This window comes from Zalophus californianus, chromosome 9, assembly GCF_009762305.2.
Source record: "Zalophus californianus isolate mZalCal1 chromosome 9, mZalCal1.pri.v2, whole genome shotgun sequence".
In the NCBI taxonomy this organism is placed as follows: domain Eukaryota; kingdom Metazoa; phylum Chordata; class Mammalia; order Carnivora; family Otariidae; genus Zalophus; species Zalophus californianus.
The window spans coordinates 36,675,649-36,698,788 of NC_045603.1; the positions used below are offsets into that span (position 1 = coordinate 36,675,649).

Here is a 23,140-nt window from a genome sequence, read left to right on the forward strand (position 1 = left end):
TGTGTGTCTATTAGATTTAAAGATATTGTCAAATATTTTTTAAAAGATTGCAGCAGTTTGCACTGTATTTCTGTTTTTTTCTTTTTGTTTTTGTTTTTTAGAGAGGGAGAGGAGGGGGAGGGGCAGAGAGAGAGATGGAAGGAGAGAATCCCAAGCAGGCTCCACGCCTAGCATGGAACTCCATGCGGGGCTTATCCCAAAACCCCGAGATCATGACCTGAGCCGAATCAAGAGCTGGCGCTCAACCAACTATGCCACACAGGCACCTCAACTTGGACTGTATTTTTAATATTTGCCAGTTTGAACAGGGCTTAGGATAATTATCCTGTTAATGGCTTGTAACTCTCATTGTGCATTTCCTTTTCCTTGACTACCAGGGAGGATTCCTATGCTTGTTGAGTATGTGGGTTTCTTCTCTAAATTGCCTTAGCATAAGACTTTATTTTTCTCTTAGGTTCCTTTTCTTTTTCTTACCACGTTATACAAAACTTTTAATAATAGGGAATTTATACCTTTATCTATCATATCTGTTGTAGTATTTTTTGCCCCCAGTCACTTGCCTTTAACTTTGTGGTGTTTTCCTTTTTTTTTTTTTTTTTTTTGAGAGAGAGAAAGAATCTTAAGCAGGCTCCATGTCCAGTGCTGAGCCCAACACAGGGTTGGATTTCATGACCCTGAGATCATAACCTGAGCCAAAATCAAGAGTTGGACGCTTAACCCACTGAGCCACTCAGGCACCCCTTCCTTATGACTTTTAAATCTCTTGTCTTATAGAGGAAGACTTTTCTCATCTGGAGATATGAAATTTTCCAACATATTATTCTAGTGTTTCTATGGTTTTGAAATTTATTTTGAAATTTTTAAAAAAAATTTCATCTGGTATTTCCATTTGTATAGAGCATGAGGTGGAGGTCTATGCTTGTTTTCTTCCACCAGTGTGACTAATTATGTTAGCATGCATTGTTATTGAACTCATTCTACACTTCATGAAATTATCTTGTTTATCGTGTATTAAATTCCTAAGATGCTTTTTTGGATGTTCTACTTTTTGTTTTTTCTTGTGTCTGCCTCAAACTGTTTTGATTACTGTGATTTTATGTTATTATCCCTTCAATATTCTTATGACACTGAACTATCATTTTTAAGTCTGACAGAGGATAAATATACTTACTTTTACTTGCATTTTTATCATAGTTGGAGTCATTATGTAACATTTAAAGTGTTTCTAAGTGCTTCTGTTGTTTTATGCTAGATTATTAGGCAAATACAGGAATGCTCTTTTAAGTTAAACTGCCCTCTAAAGCCAGCAGGGGGAGTACAGGCACTGTTTTACTGGTGAGGAATTAAAAATCATTTAGAAATATATCCTTTTACTGACTTATGGAATAAATTAAAGAATTCAAAATATTTATTCCATCAAATATTTTCTTTGATCAAAATTTACGCCTACATATTCAAAACTTGCCTAAATATTTATAGGTCCTCCATAAGTCACATAATTTAGAGAAGAACCTAAATTTCCTTTTGAGGGAGAGGAATATTTGGCACAAGTTTGTGTATACAATGAGGATAACATAAAATTGAAATAATATATGGAGTACAGTTAATGGGATTCTGACTTATTTTTGAAAATCAAACAAAAAATCCAGAGGAAATGACAATAGATTAGTTAATACATGCTTATTATTTTGTCACTTACTTTTGATCACACGAACGGTTTTCTAATGCTTGAATGTACATATAAACAGTTGACAATCTCTCATGAATAACACTTCTAAACATTTTTGAAGTGCTTATTTTTTTAAAGTGCAAGAAATTATAAAACATTGCAAACATGATAACCTAAAAGGGGGTTGACATTTTAGTAGGAACTTACAAATAGGCTAATTTATATTGGATATTTTGCAAACGCTGGTTTATTCCAATGGAAGTTTTTGTCTGCAGCCTGCTGCTCTTTGATATTTATAAATATCAGAATGATGGAGACTGCCATGAAGCAGAAAATGCTTCAGTGAACCTCTCAGTAGCAGTAATTCAATCAAGCAAAGGTTGCAAAAGCCCTGTGGGCCACTTGTTATGTGATAGCAGAGGTAGACCTGATTTTTTTGTATCAAATATTTTTAAGCCAGGAAGCTTAGTGTTAAATTTAATGCTCTATCAGGGTAACTCTATTACCCTGGGTTTGATGTATCCATTTCATTTTGTTCCACATTTTGTTCTGTTTGTTGTCAATATATATTACCTGCTCTGTGCGTGTGTGTGTGTGTGTGTTTGTGTGTGTTTACACAGATGGTAAGTTATAAATAAAATATTTAAAAGTACAATAAGGTGTTGTTAGAATAATTTTATTTTAAAGCTAGTATATCTCAAATATATATTTTTAGCACAGCTAGAATTAAATTTTGAAATAAATATCTAGAGTGATATATTTTAACTATTATCATAGCTGAATTTTCTACACTTCTATTTTCAAAATATTTTACCCAAGATGAGCATTTAAATTTTTAATTTTTCAAGAAACACAAATTTAAGTACTTTTGAGTTTCTAGTTATCTTTTATGAAAAGTTATATAAGTATCTTGGCAAAATATACTCAGTTGAAAATAGGTTTATAAAACAACTAGAAAAAATATGCTTGATTATCCATCTTTTCTTGGAGATAGTAAATAATTGAGTATTACCTCAAAGTGAATCAAAGAAAGAAGTGGGTATATTTTATTACATAAACTTAAAAATATATATGCATATCAAAATAAACATAATCAAACTTAAAAGGCAAGCTCCAAATGGGGAAAAAATGTACCATATGTTAAAGATTATAGAACACAGCTCAATATTAAAAAGAGCATACATTTCAAATTGTAGGCATTTCTTAAAAATACAAATGATTACTAGATATACAAAAAAAAACCCCATTCTCATCAGCAAATTTCAACAATGAAGTTTTTTTTTCCTTTCAACATGGCGGTTAAAAATAATAATATATAGTGTTTCAATCTGGGGAAGTCATTACTCACACACATTTCCAGGGAGTATCTAATCTGATGCAATTTTCAGGCAGATGATATTTATCAAGAGGTTTAAAAATATCTGTGCACTTTGGTTTGGTAATTCCATTCCTAGAGATTTATCCTAAAGATATATTCAGAAACTGGCACTTTACATTCATTCTTTCCTTTGCCGGAAGCTCTTTCTGGGATAACCATGTGGATGCTCCCTCACTGGCTTCTCATCCATCTTTAGCAGTCAACTATTCAGTAAGACCTCCCCAACCACCCTATTTAAATAGCAAATCCCACTTTTCCATCCGAAACTCACTTATTTTATTCTTTTTTCTTTATTCCATCGCATGTAACATCTTCCAACATATCCTCTAATTTACATATTTATCATGTGTTCACTGGAACCTCAATAGGACTGAAATCTTTGTCTTGTCGCCTGATGTCTTGTACCTCCCATGATCTGCAAGAGTATCTGGCATATAGTAGGTGTTTAATAAATATTTATTGAATGAATGAATGAATGAATGCCAAGGATTCTAGCATTATTTATGATAGCAAAAGAAAAAAAATGGCAAAAATTCCTCTAGGAATGGTTACATAAATCATGGTCTGTCCACAAGTGTGCTTGCTAGTTTTCTGGAGTGGTCCTAACAAATTACAACCAACTGGGTGGTTTAAAACAACAGAAATTTATTCGCTCACAGAGACCAAGAGCCTGAAATCAAGGTTTGGGTAGTATTTTGGAAACTCTGAGGGAGAATCTGGTCCATACTTCCTAACTCGTGGTGTATGCTGGCAGTCATTGCTGCATCACTATGAGGCATTCTTCACATTACCTCTCTGTCTTCTTTCCTTCTATTCTCTTAAAAAGACATTTGTCATTGGACTTAGGGCCTACCCTAATCCAGGATGATCTCATTTCAAAATTCTTTTTTTTAAAGATTTATTTATTTATTTGTGTGTGAGAGAGAAAAAGCACAAACAGGGGGAGGGGCAGGCAGAGGGAGAAGCAGGCTTCCCACTGAGCAAGGAGCCCAACACAGGGCTCAATCCCAAGACCCTGGCATCGTGACCTGAGCCGAAGCCAGATGCTTAACCAATTGAACCACCCAGCCATCCTCATTTCAAAATTCTAAATTGCATCTTCAAAGAAACTTACTAAATAAGATCGCATTCACAGGTTCCAGGAGAAGATATCTTTTGGGGGAGGGTCTCCATTCACCTGACTATAGTACATTACATTGTTACAGTGCTATTAAAAATCGTAGGTTATACATGTCTTTCTCTGATTGACTTATTTCACTCAGCATAACACTCTCCAGGAATTCTTAATCTCAGGAAACAAACTGAGGGTTGCTGGAGTGGTGGGGGGTGGGAGGGATGGTGATAGACATTGGGGAGGTTATGTGCTATGGTGAGCGCTGTGAATTGTGCAAGAATGTTGAATCACAGACCTGTACCTCTGAAACAAATAATACGTTATATGTTAAAAAAAAAAAGAAGAAGAAGAAGAAGATAGCAGGAGGGGAAGAATGAAGGCGGGGAATGAGAGGGGCAGATGAACCATGAGAGACGATGGACTCTGAAAAACAAACAGGGTTCTAGAGGGGAGGGGGGTGGGGGGATGGGTTAGCCTGGTGATGGGTATTAAAGAGGGCACGTTCTGCGTGGAGCACTGGGTGTTATACTCAAACAATGAATCATGGAAGACTACATCATAAACTAATGATGTAATGTATGGTGATTAACATAATAAAAAATAAAAAATAAAAATCGTAGGTTAGTTATGGGTTAAAATCTTGAAAAATGTTCATGACATAATGTTAAATTAAGAAAGGATGATGACAACTATGTTTATTTATGTGTGTGTATAAATATGTAACTAAATACACACATGCACTGAGTAAATAAACTTAATTTTACTTAAATTCATGAATTAAAAAAGCTCAGGAGAAAATATATCAAAACATGGAAGAAAATTTAATGCTGGGATGCTGGTTGACAGGAATACAAGTGGTTTTTTTTTTCCTCTTCAAGATTTCCACAGTTTTTCAAAATTCCTACAAAGAAAATATATTTTAATTTTTATATTTACAATTCTCTTATTGTGAGAAAAATAAAAATTAAGTAGAAACAGACCTTATAAATGATTTATTGGGAAAGTAAGAAAAATTAAGTTTTAAAATGACATAGTGATTAATCCTCTCTTTTATATCTAACACCATTAGGTTTATCCTCATAAAATTTTTATGTTAATCTGCTCAGGAAGATGTGTACTCATTTGTCCCTAGAGATTTTCTAGAAAAGATAAGAGAACAATTTTGTTGGAAAGCTTAGAAATGTACCTTTCTGAGAAGGGAGTGGAATTAACGAACTCTTAAGACTCCCTTGTCGTCTTAAGATTTTGTCAGTTTTAACATAACGCATATTATATGATTTATCAAAGGCAAATAGACTAACTAGGAAGTTCTCATTTTTTTCTTGATGCTTTTTGTTTTGCTTGCTTTTAAGATTTGACACTCTCATGCTCACTTTTTTAGATTCTGCCACTTATCCTTGTCATTAACTAACTAATTAAATAATTAGAGGAGTATTCCTTGAGCACTCCTTATGTCCCAAGCACTATAACCAGTCAGTTAGAATTTGGTGGAATATCAACCCTGAGTTGGGAAGCAGGTGCTTAAACAGGGGGCTTGTGTTTGGGCTGTCCAAATAAATGACAGCCCCCGCATACCTGCTTCATGGCACATACATGGCCACTTCCCCTGAGCACAATGGGCTCCACGAGAAGTTCTAGATGGGAGCCTTGGAGGGAAATGTTGCAAATATGACTGTCACAGAGATTCCTGGGGTCTTATCCTCATTTACTTGCACTTTGCTTGACTGGTGTTGGTTCAAAACATCAAGAATTCCCCAAGTGAAATCTGAAACCTGCCCCCGTATAGGAAAGGCAAGGAGAAACCGAAGAAAGAAGCAGGCTCTCCAGATTGGCAGGTGGCAGTCTTAATAAGCAAGGGAACTTACATATGAAGCTTGTCTTGGGTGGCCTCAAGACAAGGAGATCTCTGCAAGAGCCTGCCAGTTTATATAGAGGCTTAACTGGGTTTAATCAGGTCTAGCTGGTCTCAACAACACATTGCTCTCTCAAGGTTGCATTCTTGAATGGCTCTAGCTATGGAAATGGTTGGGCAGCATGTACATTCCAAGGACAGGAGAAGAGGCGAGGAGCACCTGATTGTCTAGGTCCAGACTTGGAGTCAACTGGTGGTCACATCCTCTAGATGACCTCCTCCAACAACTGGGGTCCTATGTGCAAAAAACCTGTGTAGAAGCATATTCTCCAAGGTAATTGGCCATGTTCTTTATATAATTCTGGGAGGAGATTAAAGATAAAGAATTAAAAAATTAGTAAATGATTCTCTTTGTAATATTTTAATTCTAATGGTTAAATGCTATTTTATGCAATTGGTAATGTTTGATTAGTGATATATATGTAAGAGATTTCTCTGAGGCATAGAGTGCAAAACAATCAAATATACTTAAACATAATTTTTTATTTATTAATAAACATGAATTCATTGAAGTAAGGAAAAATGTGGTTTGAAAACCTTACCTATATTATTGGAGGCACAGGTGAAAGCAATTCCTAAATTTACTAATTATTCTGTCCTGCTGTGGGCACTTGCCACTAATAGGCCTTTTAGCACCAACATGAACCCTTCCATTTTGAATCTCCTTTAAAAGATGATCCCTCCAGGTATTTAGCAACCCTTTCCATCACTTCGAAAATCTTTCTAGTGTACCTCTAGGGAAATCTACTGGATTGCTTCTCAATTAGCTTTCTAAGACCGTTTCTCCAAAAGCCATTTAGCACATCAATGATCCCCCGAACCTACTTGTATCAAATCATATTTAAACTGGTAAAAAGAGCCACTTCCTTTATCCTGCATAGGATGCTGAGTACAACTCTATTTATGACCACCTGGGGTTTTGGGGATCGCATGACCCAGCCTTCCCATGTATGTCAGTCATGCATGGGGAAAACAAGAAGTCTCTACTAATGTTCTGGCTTGAGCTCACTCTCTGGTTCTTCCATTCAACTTTGGTAATATTTGTAAATTATAGAAGGGAAGGTTAAAATTTAAGATAGATAACGTAAATGTTTTTGCATGCAATCTCTGATGGCTTCTGGAGGTAGAAAATCATCTAGTAGAAGGAAGAATAACGAGACCAAACCTCTGACTTATTTCCAGGGTCAGGTTTTCCAAGGGTTAGATTTTTTTGTAGGTTAATTTTAGATGAAGCATGATTGCTTCTACCCAGCGATTGAGAATGGTGAACTATATCCTGGATGAAACACTTTTAAGTCAGGGCTATGCCATATTCATTTATAATATTTGTCATGTGCTTGACATATCAAAGAATTTTAATAAAATTTTCTTCAGTGCACCTAGGTTCAAGTCCCAGCTATATCACATAAACCTAGGCCAGCCATTATGGTAAAACAGATTTAAAAACTTGCTATTCCTTCAGATGGGAGGGGAAAAAAACCAGGTGAATATTAGTAAGTGGATTTTGAAGCTACGATTTTGTGTGGAAAACCAGTTATTGCTATGTACATATGCTAAAAGTGTTTACAGATCCTGCAAAGCTGAAGTTATGAGGTAAAGTTAAGAGGTGGTTGGAATACTCAGTTTGAGTCCTGAAAACAGATGTAGATGTATTATATTTGTCATTTTACCCAATTTAACTGTTCTTCATAGCACTTATATCACATATTTTTCTTTTGTCTTAGAATTTTATTTTTCTAACTAGTTAATAACATTTACTGAAGTAGAGACCTTGCCTGTCATGTTCCCCGCTGAATTCCAAGCACTTAAAGTCTGGTACTCAGTAGACATTCAGTTATTTTTATTTTTATTTTTTTAAAGATTTTATTTATTTATTTGTTTGAGAGAGAGAGAATGAAAGAGAGAGAGCACATGACGGGGGGAGGGTCAGAGGGAGAAGCAGACTCCCTGCTGAGCAGGGAGCCCGATGCAGGACTCGATCCAGGGACTCCAGGATCATGATCTGAGCCGAAGGCAGTCGCTTAACTAACTGAGCCACCAAGGCGCCCTCAATTATTTTTAAAATAAATCAATACCACCACATTGCAGAGAACCAGTCATCACTGGATGACTGTTTGCTAATGTTTATGGCTAGTTAGTATGTTTGAATCTAGCTGAGACTAGAGACTACAAGTGATAAAGAATCACAATTTTTAATCTTATGTAAATAGAAAAGAAAAATATTTTAAAATGACTGTGTGTAGACAAGTATGTCTTGCCGCTGAAAATTAGGGGATTGCACAAGAACATATAATTATTAAATCACTATCTTATGGGAAGCAGTGTGTGTTTTACTTCAGATCATTAAACTTAACCTTTGTGTAATTAATACCATACTCTTATTTATGTTACATTTTCTAAGAAACGGATTTCAGTATTTGATATTTAACAGCATTATTGGCTCTCCTACTAAGAGAAAACATTTTTGAATGGAATCTAATAAATATATAAGAAAATCTTATCTTTAATCAGCATATCCAAATATTGTTTCATGTTTATTCAAGCATGCACTAAAGTAGTTGGCATATTTTTGGCAGTTCTGGTAAAATTACTTCATCTTTTCAGAAACGTTTAAACCAAACTGACAGTTTGGACTACCTGACAGCTTCTAACCATGATTGTCTAATTTTTTTCACATGTTCTTGCTTATAAAACTAATCAAAAAACTGTTGTCTCCCAGAATTGTTACTTTGCAACTAGAGAATGTATGGAAACATTACAGTTACACTTAAGGACACATATAGTTGATATGAAGTGTTCCTCGATTTACCATGTCATGGACTTTAGAAACTTTTTCTTTTTTAAGTTTTTATTTAAATTCCAGTTAACATACAGTGTAATATTAGTTTCAGGTGTACAATATAATTCAACACTTCCATACATCATGCAGTGTTCATCAGAAGTGCCCACTTTAATCCCCATCACCTATTTCACCCATTCCCCCATCCACTCCCTTCTGATAACCATTAGTTTATTCTCTATAATTAAGAGTCTATTTCTTGGTTTGCCTCTCTCTCTTTTTTTAAGCTTTATCTTCTATTTCTCTGTCTCAATATCATTATACATTCTAATAATTTGTTCTCTGGCTGGTATGAATTTTAATAATTTAAATTTTAGATGAAAGTTGTTTGATTATTTGGCACTTTCTCAGCTCTCAAAAAAGGATCTTACAGTTTTTTGTTTCTGTTTTGGCAAAAAACTTTTAAAAATTGACAATTTGTTTTCATTAGTGCCCACTTAGATAAATGAGATTCCATTTTTTAACTTAGAGAAAAAGATTCAAATTCTCTAATACCATTATCTTCCTTTTTCTAATATTGTGATAGTAATTCCAAGCCTAAAATAAATTTCTGTATCAGTATGTTATATGCAGGGGGAAAAAGAAAGTAAGACCCACTAATGTGAGAAACTACTTCTGTGTATCGTGTTAGACTCTATATTGTATTTTATTTGACAGAGAAATATTAAGGAACTAATTAGTATCTTTGCCTTAATTAAAATTCTGTTGATTGCAAACAACAGAAATCGACTTGAGTGAATTTAGGAAAAACCAGAAATTTGATGATAGACATTGACTTATCCAATGGAAAAAGGCAACTAGGGCTCTATGACTAGAGGCAAGATCAGAAAAGCCAACAGGACTCTGAGCTACAATCTGTCATTTTTCTTTTTTTTACTGTGAATATCTCCAGGCTAGGGCCCTGGAGAAGCAGAAGTCAGTCTACAAAGAAAGAAAGAGCAAGGCAGATATTCACAGTAAAGAAAAGAAAAATGGCAGATTGTACCTCTGAAACAATAATATATTAAATAATATGTTAAATAATATGTTAAAAACAATAATATGTTAAAAAAAAAGAAGAAGATAGCAGGAAGGGAAAAATGAAGGGGGGGATCGGAGGGGGAGATGAACCATGAGAGACTGTGGACTCTGAGAAACAAACTGAGGGTGTTAGTGGGGAGGGGAGGAGGGGGATGGGTTAGCCCAGTGATGAGTATTAAGGAGGGCACGTACTGCATGGAGCACTGGGTGTTATACGCAAACAGTGAATCATGGAACACTACATCAAAAACTAATGATGTAATGTATGGTGATTAACATAACATAATAAAATAAAATAAAATAAATTGTTTCGTCTATTTTATTTGGCTCTTTCTGACCTTCAATTCCAAGTTGTTGGTAAAAGCTTTATTTATTAATTTGGCTTTGACATTGTGGTAATCATTATGCTATTCACCACATATTTCTAACATCTTTCTACTTTGCAAGCATGACATAGGATTGTACTTCCTAGCTCTGTTGTAGTTGGGCAATACCATGTGATTTATTCTGGTCAATGAGGTGTGAGCAGTAGTGATGTGTGTCCTTTAAAAACCAGTAAAAGACTCTCTAGAGTGTTCTTTTCCTCTGCCTTGATGATCAGCATGTTATAGTTAATGGATACTTCATCAGCTTAAGTTCCTGAATGAAGATACACAAGATTAGGGTTCCCATGCATCCCTCAATGGAGGAAGAAATAAACATTTATTGTTTTAAGTTACTGAGATGTTGAGTTTCTTTGTTATCTCAGCATAGCCAAACCTGTCTTGACTAATATATGAATATATTTGGAATTGTATTAAATTTGTAATATTTTTAGATTTGACCTGTTATTTAAAACTCCTCCCTAGGTCCCTGCTTCATTCCTGTTTGCCCTGCACTCACACTGTTTGTCTGCCCTGGCTCAGTACCCATTTTATTCTGTCATGTTGTGTTGCTGTTGTAAGAATTCTTAGAGGATGTATAGACATGGCATTAAAGTGTGTTGGAATGAACACTGGCTTAGGAGTTAGAAGACATATATTCTTTTACCTTTTTTTCGGCTACATGACCATGCAGAATTTTATAATTTTGATACTCAGTTTCTTCATATGAAAATGAATAGATTATACATTACCTACCTTAATTATAATATGTAAAGAGTAAAGCATTACATTATATATGCAAATTATTGCTATGTATCTATCATCTCTATATAAACTGCTTAGGTGTATTTCCTAGGGTATAGCTATATGATTTCACTTGCTCAATTTAGCCAATGAATATGCAAGTGTATAAGATCATAAATATGGAAAATGACATGTAAGAAATGAGTTGTGATTCCTTTTAAATATCTGTATTGGTTCTAAGCATTTCTTAGTATTTCTTAAATTATGCTTCAGTATAATAATAAAACCAAATAATAATAGTTACATAATTCTAGTTACATACTTTAAAACAGGATGCATCATGTCCAAGCAGTGATTTAACTCTATTGCCTCTCTCATGCCAATGGTAGCACTAAGTCTATACCCGTGTAGCTTTGTTTCTGGTTGCATAGTGCAATCTATCAATCATATGCACTGGTGTAAGATTTGAGAGGCAGAAGCAATCTCTGTGTCCCCTTTGACTGTTATTCTGTGAGAAATAAATTCCTGGAGGGGCGAGATCCTTCTACTGTTGCTTCTTAGGCTCTAGCCTCCAGCTTCTGGTATTGAGGCACACAGGTAGAGGCAATAATGATGGCTTCTCAATTTCAGCATCCTGATGCTCCCTGCAGTCACAGTATATGCTCTTGAAATCAGTCATTCCCGTAGTGGATGCAGAAGTGGTAATTCCCTGCTGGGCCAGTTCTATCCTATTCTCTATTTCTGGAGGCCCAGTGCAGAGCTTCCTCTGCAGCCTTCCAAATGATTCTGTAAACTCCTAACCAGCATTTAATTTATTCTTACATAAAGTATCTAGAGCAGTGGTTCTCAAACTTTAGTGTGCCTTAGAATGACCTGATGGACTTGTGAAAATACCGATTACCTGGCTCCATTATCAGAATTTCTGAATTATTAGGCATGGGGGCAGAATCTAAGAACAGTGATATATAAGAAGTTCCCAGATTGCTGAATCAGAGACCACACTTTGAGAACCATAGATCTAGAGTATTTTCTGTTTCCTACCCAGAATCTGTCATAAAATAAGCATTGCCCCTGAATGTGTCAAATAATCCAAGCCAGTCACAATTGTTTCTCAAAAGTTGAATAACTGGACTCATTAAGTGTTACCTTAATATTAATTATAGGTTAATATTAAGGTAATACTAATATTAATACTAATACCAGAATATTAACTAGACTTACAAAACTGTATATTAAGAGGTGTTAATAGAGATTTAATAATTAGTCAGATATGCTAGATCAGCTTATGTCATGCTGAGTATATATTTTTACGTTTATTCTTTGGTATAAAGACTAAGTGATGTCATATAGTAACATTATCATGTGGTCTCCCATGCAAGTACTAACCAGGCCCAACCCTGCTTAGCTTCTGAGATCAGAGGAGATTGGGTGTGTTCAGGGTGGTATGGCCCTAGACAACATTATCATATAGTAATATACTTTTCCCCTCATCTGTGTGAATATCAGTTCAGTACAGACAGGTAATACCTTTGTCATGATAGAGTTTTTCTATAAATTCTGTTTTGAAAATAAAAGCTTAAAGAGAACTATCATTTAATATTAATCATCCTTTCATACTGCATATTTAGATAATCTTATTTTAAATTTTAGCTTAATCATCTATTTAACTTAATTTAGCCGAGTACTTTTTACATAAAAGATTCTGAGGCCCAAAGACATAAACATTTGGAGAAAGAGTTGAAGGCAGGGGAGGAAGAGATGGCGGAGGAGTAGGAGACCCTATTCCAACTGGTCCCCTGAATTGAGCTGGATATCTACCAGACCACTCTGAACACCCACAAAATCAGCCTGAGATGTAAGAAGATGGATCTGGATCTCCATAAACAGAATATCGCAGGCAGTTGGTTTCAAGGTATGAAGTGGGGAGCCGTGATTCTGTGGGCAGATATGGGAAGATAAACAGGAGGGGGAGGGAGCTGTGGGGATCATGCACCACTGGTGAGCAATAGCCTCCTGTGCTGGGGACCAGGCACAGACTCGCAGACTGGTAGTGGCAGGGAAAGGACTCTAGGGCAGCCCCCCAGACTGAAACCTGGAGCAGCAGGGCCACACATGTGAACTGGGGGTGGCTGGTGGTTTTAGAAGCACAAAAGGCAGAGATGTGGCCCAACCTGGAGGCAAGGACTGGGAGCACTGCTGAGGGGCGCATAACCCAGGATGCTGCAGTTTTTAGCAGCACAGACAGAAACGGAGATAGTGTGGCCTGGAGAGCTCACTGGAGAACAGATTGTAATCTCTCTGCTCTGAGGCACAGGGTTGGAAATGGTTTCTTCTGCTCTGACTCTTGGAAGAGATGCAGAAAGCCGCCAGGGAAAGCTGCCAGAGAACAAAAGCTCCCCCAAAACCGGTTTTCACTGAGCCCATCCCCCCCAGAGGGGGCAGGGTAACTCTGTCCAAACAGGGTTGCCTGAGTAACAGCATGGCAGACTGCTTCCCCGGAAGACAGTCTGGGAGAACAAGAGGCTGACAACCCTAAGGTCCCTATAAAACAGGTGCATCTTGCTTGGGTTGTGGTCAATAATTTGGACTCTGTACATTCCCTCAACCACCCCTCACGAGAATGACTAGGAGGAGGAGGAACCCCTAAAATAGGAAAGACTCAGAGACTGTGACTTCTGCCACAGACTTACAAATGGATACAGATACAACCAAGATGTCGGAAATGGACTTCAGGGTAACGGTTATGAAGACGATAGCTAGAATGGAGAAATCAATTAATGGCAACATAGGGTCTCTAAGGACAGAAATGAAAGCTGAACTGGCAGAATTTAAAAATGCTATCAATGAGAGCCAATCTAATCTAGATAATCTAACACCTAGGGTAAGCGAGGCAGAAGAATGAGTTAGTGATCTAGAAGACCAACTGATAGAAAAGAAGGAAAAGAACGAGGCCAGGGATAAACAGCTCAAAATCCATGAAAACAGAATTAGAGAAATAAGTGACACCATGAAACATTCCAATGTCAGATTATTGGGATCCCTGTGGGGATGGAGAGAGAGAGAGGACTAGAAGATATATTTGAGCAAATCGTAGCTAAGAACTTCCCTAATCTGGGGAATGAAACAAACATTCGTGTCCTAGAGGCAGAGAGGACCCCTCCCAAGATCAAGGAAAACAGGCCAACGCCCTGGCATGTAATAGTAAAACTCACAAATCTTCGAACCAAGGAACCATCGTAAAGGTAGTTAGGGGGAAGAGATTCCTTATGTACAGAGGGAGGAACATCAGAATAACGTCAGACCTATCCACAGAGACCTGGCAAGCCAGAAAGGGCTGGCAAGACATATTCAAGGTACTAAATAAGAAGAACATGCAGCCAAGAATACTTTGTCTGGCAAGGCTGTCATTTAGAATGGATGGAGAGATGAAGAGCTTCCAAGACCAGCAGAAACTGAAAGAACATGTAACCACTAAACCAGCCCTGCAAGAAATATTAAGCAGGGTTCCATAAAAGGAGAAAGATCCCAAGAGTGATACAGAACAGAAATTTACAGAGACAATCTATAGAAACAAGGACTTCACAGGCAACATGATGAAAATAAATTCTTATTTTTCAATAATCACTCCCAACGTGAAGAGCCTAAATGCTCCCATAAAATGGCACAGGGTTGCAGATTGGATAAAAAGACAGGACCCATCCATATGCTGTCTACAAGAGACTCATTTTGAACCTAAAGATACATCCAGACTGAAAGTGAAGGGATGGAGATCCATCTTCCATGCCAATGGACCTCAAAAGAAAGCTGGGGTAGCAATTCTTATATCAGACAAAGTAGATTTTAAGCTGAAGTCTGTAGTTAGAGACACAGAAGGACACTATATCATTCTTAAAGGATCTATCCAACAAGGAGACTTAACAATTGTAAATATCTATGCCCCCAACATGGGAGCAGCCAACTACATAAGGCAACTGTTAACCAAAATAAAGAGTCATATTGATAATAATACATTAATTGTAGGAGACTTCAATACTCCACTCTCAGCAACAGACAGATCATCTAAGCAGAAAATCAACAATCAAGAGCTTTGAATGACACACTGGACCAGAAGGACCTCATAGATATATACAGAACATTCCACCCTAAAACAACAGAATACTCATTCTTCTCGAGCACACATGGAACTTTCTCCAGAATAGACCACATACTGGGTCACAAATCATGTCTCAACCAATACCAAAAGATTGAGATTATTCCCTGCATATTCTCAGACCACAATGCTTTAAAACTGGAACTCAATTACAAGAAAAAAATTGGCAGAAATTCAAACACTTGGAAGCTAAAGACCACTGTGCTCAAGAATGTTTGGGTCAACCAACCAATTCATGGCAACCAATGAGAATGAAAACACATCAGTCCAAAACCTATGGGATATTGCAAAGGTGGTCCTAAGGGGGAAATACATAGCCTTCCAAGCCTCACTCAAAAAAATAGAAAAATCCTGAATTCACCAACTAACTTACACCTTAGAGAACTAGAGAAAAGGCAACAAACGATGCCTAAGCCATGCATTAGAAGAGAAATAATTAAGATTAGAGCAGAGATCAATGAATTAGAAACCAGAAACACAGTAGATCAGATCAACGAAACTAGAAGCTGGTTCTTTGAAAGAATTAATAGATCGATAAGCCACTGGCCAGACTTATCCAAACGAAAAGAGAAAGGACCCAAATTAATAAAATTATGAATGAAAGGGGGAGAGATCATGACTAACACCAAGGAAATAGAAACAATTATTAGAAATTATTATCAACAACTCTATGCCAATAAATTAAGCAACCTGGAAGAAACAGACACCTTCCTGGAAACCTATAAACTACCAAGACTGAAACAGGAAGAAATTGAGAACCAGAAAAGGCCAATAACCAGTAACGAGATTGAAGCAGTGATCAAAAACCTCCCCAAAAGCAAGAGTCCAGGGCCTGATGGATTCCCTGGGGAATTCTACCAAACATTCAAAGAAGAAATAATACCTATTCTCCTGAAGCTGTTTCAAAAAATAGAAACAGAAGGAAAACTTCCAGACTCATTCTATGAGGCCAGCATTACCTTAATCCCCAAACCAGGCAAAGACTCCATCAAAAAGGAGAATTTCAGATAGATATCCCTGATGAATATGGATTCCAAAATTCTCAACAAAATCCTAGCTAATAGGATCCAACAATACATTAAAAGGATCATCCACCATGACCAAGTGGGATTTATCTCCAGGATGCAAGGGTGGTTCAACATTTGCAAATCAATCAATGTGATAGAACACATTAATAAGAGGAGAGAGAAGAACCATATGGTCCTCTCGATTGATGCAGAAAAAGCATTTGACAAAATACAGCATCCTTTCCTGATTAAAACTCTTCAGAGTATAGGGATAGAGGAAACATTCCTCAATTTCATAAACTCCATCTATGAAAAACCCACAGCAAATATCATCCTCAATGGGGAAAACATGAGAGCCTTTCCGTTAAGATCAGGAACACATCAAGGATGTCCACTCTCGCCACTATTGTTCAACATAGTACTAGAAGCCCTAGCAACAGCAATCAGACAACAAAAAGAAATAAAATGTATTCAAATTGGCAAAGAAGAAGTCAAACTCTCTCTCTTTGCAGATGACATGATACTTTATGTGGAAAATCCAAAAGACTCCACCCCCAAATTACTAGAACTCATACAGCAATTCAGTAATGTGGCAGGATACAAAATCAATGCACAGAAATCAGTTGCTTTATTATACACTAACAATGCAACTGTCAAAAGAGAAATTAGAGAAACAATTCCATTTACAATAGCATCAAAACCCATAGGATACCTTGGAATAAACCTAACCAAAGAGGTAAAGGATCTATACTCTAGGAACTACCGAACACTCATGAAAGAAATTGAAGAAGATGCAAAAAGATGGAAAAACATTCCATGCTTATGGATTGGAAGAAGAAACATTGTTAAAATGTCTATGCTGCCCAGAGCAATCTATACCTTCAATGCCATCCTGATCAAAATTCCAAAGACATTTTTCAAAGTGCTGGAACAAACAATCCTAAAATTTGTGTGGAATCAGAAAAGACCCCAAATCGTCAAGGAAATGTTGAAAAATCACATTGCCCGACTTCAAGCTATATTACAAAGCTGTGATCACCAAGACAGCATGGTACTGGCACAAAAACAGACATATAGACGAATGGAACAGAATAGAGAGCCCAGATATGGACCCTCAACTCTATGGTCAAATAATCTTCGACAAAGCAGGAAAAAATATGCAATGGAAAAAAGACAGTCTCTTCAATAAATGGTGCTGGGAAAAATTAGACAGCTATATACAGAGGAATGAAACTCGACCGTTCTCTAACACTATATACAAAGATAAACTCAAAATGGATGAAAGACCTCAATGTGAGACAGGAGAGGAGATCAAAATCCTAGAGGAGAACATAGGCAGTAACCTCTTCAACGTCGGCTACAGCAACTTCTTTTAACATCTCCAAAGGCAAGTGAAACAAAAGCAAAAATGAACTTTTGGGACTTCATCAAGATAAAAAGCTTCTGCACAGCAAAGGAAACAGTCAACAAAACAAAGAGGCAACCCACAGAACGGGAGAAGATATTTGCAAACGACACTGCAGACAAAGGGCTGATATCCATATCTATGAAGAACTTCTCAAACTCAACACCCAAAAAACAAATAAGTCAAAAAATGGACAGAAGACATGAACAGACACTTCTCCAAAGAAGACATACAAATGGCTAACAGACACATGAAAAAATGTTCATCATCATTAGCCATCAGGGAAATTCAAAGCAAAACCACTTTGAGATACGACCTTAAGCCAGTTAGAACGGCAAAAATTAACAAGGCAAGAAAGAACAAATGTTGGAGAGGTTGTGGAGAAAGGGGAACCCTCTTACACTGTTGGTGGGAATGCAAGTTGGTACAGCCACTTTGGAAAACAGTTCCTCAAAAAATTGAAAGTAGAGCAATCATATGACCCAGCAATTGCACTACTGAGTATTTACCCCAAAGACACAGATGTAGTGAAAAGGAGGGCCATATGCACCCTAGTGTTCATAGCAGCAATGTCCACAATAGCCAAACTGTGGAAAGAGCCCAGATGCCCTTCAACAGATGAATGGATAAAGAACATGTGGTCCATATAGACAATGGAATATTACTCAGCCATCAGAAAAGATGAATACCCAACTTTTACATCAACATGGATGGGACTGGAGGAGATTATGCTAAGTGAAATAAGTCAAGCAGAGAAAGTCAATTATCATATGGTTTCACTTATTTGTGGAACATAAGGAACAGCATGGAGGACATTAGGAGAAGGAAGGGGAAAATGAAGGGGGGGGGATTTGGAGGGAGAGATGAACCATGAGAGACTATGGACTCCGAGAAACAAACTGGGTTTTAGAGGGGAGGGAGGAGGGGCGATGGGTTAGCCCAGTGATGGGTATTAAGGAGGGCACGTACTGCACGGAGCACTGGGTGTTAACTGGAAACAATAAATCATGGAACACTACATCAAAAACTAATGATGTACTATATGGTGACTAACATAACATAATAAATTAAATTAAATTTAAAAAAAAGAGTTGAAGGTAGCCTCTAAATATTTTGATACTTAAGTCCAGTTTTCTTTTCATTACTGCTATTAATTCTCTTTGGAATGTGGGCTTCCTTTTTACCTCTTTTATGTATATGCATAGTCAAATGAGCAATGGAAAATTTTTGCCATATTTGAAACAAAAGTTTAAAAAATATATTAGTATGAATTAATTGCCAAACTCATGCTAATAGTTAATATTTAAAGAGGTCACTAGTTGCTACCAATTTTTAAGTTGTTATTTAAATGCTGTTTAAATGTCATATTATGCCATTTTAAGTTGTTCTTTAATTCTTAGAAATAAGTAATATATTTGGATGCCCTCCAGTATCTCCCTCTGAATTAAACTACCTCACTCTATAATCATGTCATTTAATCAAAAATTAACTTCCTGCCAGAGTGGCTTGTTAAGGATTTGCTAATTCTGACTTTCTTCTCTGAAACTTAATTGAACTCAGCAGTCAATAGCTCCTCTCCCCAGGTCTCAGATAACAAAATGCATTTTGGCTTTCTTTTCTTCTTCAGGTTTATCACTTTTCAAACTTGTAACTTTTTTCTTTAAAAAAAAAATACATTTTTAGAATGACTGAAGCAAGTGAAAAAGATAAACAAACAAGCATTAGTTGATTATCCTGAGGCTTTGCTATTTTAAAATCAATTTAGGATGATTTTCAATCTTTTCTAATATGATTTTGCATTTAACTAAAAATATATAACAGTCTGGAATTTTTAGTACAGTCTAGCTTCTTCGGTAACTCAGAGAGGTTTGGTTTATCCTTGTCTTTGTGTCATCTCTGGTCCACAGAAAGTATCCTTTCCAAGGTGATGTAGGCTACCTCATAATGTATCAGAACATAGTGAACATCTCTCATGGAGATGTGAAAGGCTTTAAAAACTGATTGTAAGGTAAAGATCTAATCTCATATTGTAGTGAGGTTTTAAGAGATGAAACTTTTGCAAAATAGTTTCTGATTTAGAATTAAGTGATTGATAATTGTCAAAGCTGGGTAATGGTAGACCAGATTTACTCTACCAGTCTCTCCATATTTGCATAGGTTTGGAATTTTTTGAATAAAAAGTTTGAAAAACAAAATGTGAAATGTTACTTACATGAATTGCATGGCAAGGTGAGGTGCATAATGCATAGAGAGATATTTAGCACATAATACACATAAAAAATATTTAGATATCCTTGTTCAGTGAAAAACAAAGCAAATGTATCTCTACTGTGATTTATTGTACACAGCTAGACTATGACCAGGAGAAAATGAGTTAAAAAAACGAGTTGATATGTTAGAGATAAATAATTTCCTTTGGTGTTTATTTTATACTATGTGTTACACAAAAATACAAATTTTAAGTGTACTTACATTTTTTAAGTAAATCTCTTTTCATAAAGTTCAATGAAACAAAATTAAATTCAAGAAATGAAATTTAGTTCTCATTCTTATTGCCAAACAACATTTAGTGATGAAGTTTGTATCCTTACATTTAAAAATGTTAACTGAGGGGGCGCCGGGGTGGCTCAGTCAGTTAAGCGGCTGCCTTCAGCTCAGGTCATGATCCCAGGGTCCTGGGAAGGAGCCCTGTGTTGGACTCCCTGCTGATCGGGGAGTCTGCTTGTCCTTCTCCCTCTGCCCCTCCCCCTGCTCATGCTCTCTCTCTCACACTCTCTCTCAAATAAATAAATAAATAAAATCTTTTAAAAAATAAAAATGATAACGAGTTTTGTAGGACAAATGAGGGCAAATCCCAAAGTCTGAAAAAATGATGCTTTAATTCGTGGCAAAGGAGTTTTAACCTTTTTTGGTTAAGATTATGAAGTACCACCCAGGAAAAATTGGTGTATATATATATAACTCAAATATTACAATATTAGAGCGTTCATGGAGCATACCCATGGGACTCCAGGTTAAGGTCACTTAAAAAAGCATTTTAGGCTTCTAAACAAGGCTTTTAGGCTTCTAAGACAAGATACAGAACTATGAATATTAGAAATTCCTTGTGTTAGAGACCAAAAAGTACCGCTAAAAAATTATGACAAGAAGGTAGGCTTAATATCTTTAAAATTTATAAACACTCCACTAGATAAATGTGTGTTGACTTTGATCTTGCATTTGTTGGAGGAGGTCATCGAGAGGACATGACCGCCAATTGACCCGACAGCTGGACCTGGGCAACTGGAGGCTCCTGACGCCCTCCCCTGTCCTCGGAAAGTGGGTTCCGCCCACCAGTCCCATAGCCGGAGCCATATTGAAGGACATAGCCTTGACAGAGCAATGCGTTGCTGAGACTATCGGGACCGCACCTCTGGCTGAACGCAGTTAGCGCCTTTATATAGACCTTTAAGACTCTGGCTGTGCGGTGCGGAGATCTACTCGTCTTGCAGCCAACGCAGACCAGCCGCATATGTAAGTTCCCTCGCTTATTAAAACTGCCGCCTACCAATCTGGAGTGGTCTGCCTCTTCAACCTCTCCCTGCCCTTCGAGTTTGAGCACCAATTTCCATTTCACCTGGGAAGGCTTCTCAAGGGTGCAAATCAACAGTAATAAATACTAGGAAAAATAGTAAATTCGAACTTGGAAAAGTGTTTATCCTTTGGTCCAAGGCTGGTACTAGGAAGAAGCAAGCAAGATGCCTGGGGAGCAAAATTTAAAGAGATACTCACTTTCTGCATCATGCAAGTGCAGGGTCGGCCCCTGAGAACGAGGGCCTCCTTAAATTTCGCTCCCTAGATGCCTCGCTTTCCTTGCGTAGTCCCAACCCTGCTTTGCATTAATCAAAGAAATTAAAATTACAGCTATGATCACCAGTCTCCCGGATGATTCTCTGTGATCCCCTGCTCATTATGACGGCATTCACAAATATACGGGATTCTGTAGGACCAGTAGGATATGTCTGAAGTGATCGTGTGTGACATTCTGGCTACCGCTTTGCTCTCTCTTCCGGGAGAGGCTCTCAGGAGCCAGCTGCCATTTTGTTAGGCTAAACAAACCGCTTAATGCAGAAGTCCAGGTGTTAAGGAACGGAGGCCTTCTGCCAACAGCTGTAAGAATGAACCATTTTGGAAGCAGATTTTTTTTTTTAGCCCCAGTCAAGCCTTTCAGTGACTCTAGCCTCGCCAACATTTTAATTGCAATCTCATAAGAAACCCTGAGCCAGAACCATTCCAGCCCAGCTACTCCTGAGTTCCTGACTCACAGGAACTTTGAGATAATGTTTATTGTTTTCAGCCATTTGTTACGCAGCAATAGATAACGAACACAAGCAGTCCGGAGGCATTTTATCAATTGTACTTAAAGGAAAAGGAATTCTCTGTTGGTAATACAGTCTTACCATAGTGGTTAAGAACACAGAATTCAGTTTGAATTCTGCATCAGTCATTTATTAGTTGTGTGGCCTTGGAAAAATTACTTGTGTTTTATCTCTTATATAAAAGAAGGAAAACAATAGCGCCTATACCACAAAATTGATGAAAGATTTACACACGGGAATATATACCAGGTGTCTATCAAATAATAAACATTATGAAAGCATTTGCTGTTATTATTTCTAACTACTTTGTCAGTGCTTATTTCTCATATGGATGCATGGATTATTGTTAACAACACGTGAAGTATAGCTTTCCTTATATGCAAATGTGTTTCACTAATGCCTTACATAAAAATACCTGAGGATAGATGTGTATGGCTTCTCAAAAAGGTATTTTGTACCTCCAGAGCAGGAGAAATGAAATTTCTCTCACCTTGGTTTTAGGTGGGGAAAATACTTTTCTGGATTATAGACTCAGGAGGAGTTTCCCCCTATTACTCACATTTTATTTTATATTTATTTCCTTCTTGCCATTTCAGAATTGCTCCCAGTTTCAGTAGCTGGGGTTAAATGTTTGCTTGTCTCCTGTAATAAAAAGACTCAAAAAGGTTTTATTGTCCATGCGTTGCATGCCTACAATGCAGCTTGCACTTCCCCATAAATGAATGTCTTATTCCCTTGCATTGTGTTTTTGTGTGTGTGTGACCTAGATGCATTCTTCTCTTTAAAGGAATGTTCTTACTGCTCTGCAGACATCATCTAGCCTGAGCTGGAGGTTACCATGGTAATATGGCCATACAGGATGACTTCAAGACTACATCATGCTGAGTTGTTTTCAGGGAGAATTGAGGACTGTTGTCTTTTGCTGATAGGCTCTACTTAAACTGGCCCTCTCTGCCTTCTTCTAAGAATAATTAAAGAACTTTGCTGTTGGTGGATGTCCAGGCTGGCTATTTGCAAAAAAGTAAAGTAGGTAACATTTATCTTTACACTTTCATTTTTTTGTGACATTTTCCCCAGTAATAGCATCCTTTTATTCTCTAGGTGTGTGATGACCATATATTATCTGAGACCTTCCTAACAGGGCATAAATTAATCTGGCAAAGTTATCTATGATTAAAAAAA

General features: G+C 37.0%; 1 long non-coding RNA gene across 1 annotated transcript; it reads right to left on the reverse strand.

The window, feature by feature from the left end:
• Positions 1–4,931: 4,931 nt before the first annotated feature.
• On the reverse strand, positions 4,932–21,499 carry LOC113921381. The gene is made up of 3 exons (XR_003519661.1): positions 21,372–21,499; positions 6,234–6,374; positions 4,932–5,062 (listed from the first exon to the last, which is right to left on the reverse strand). It is a non-coding gene; the product is annotated as an uncharacterized LOC113921381 (long non-coding RNA).
• Positions 21,500–23,140: the final 1,641 nt, after the last annotated feature.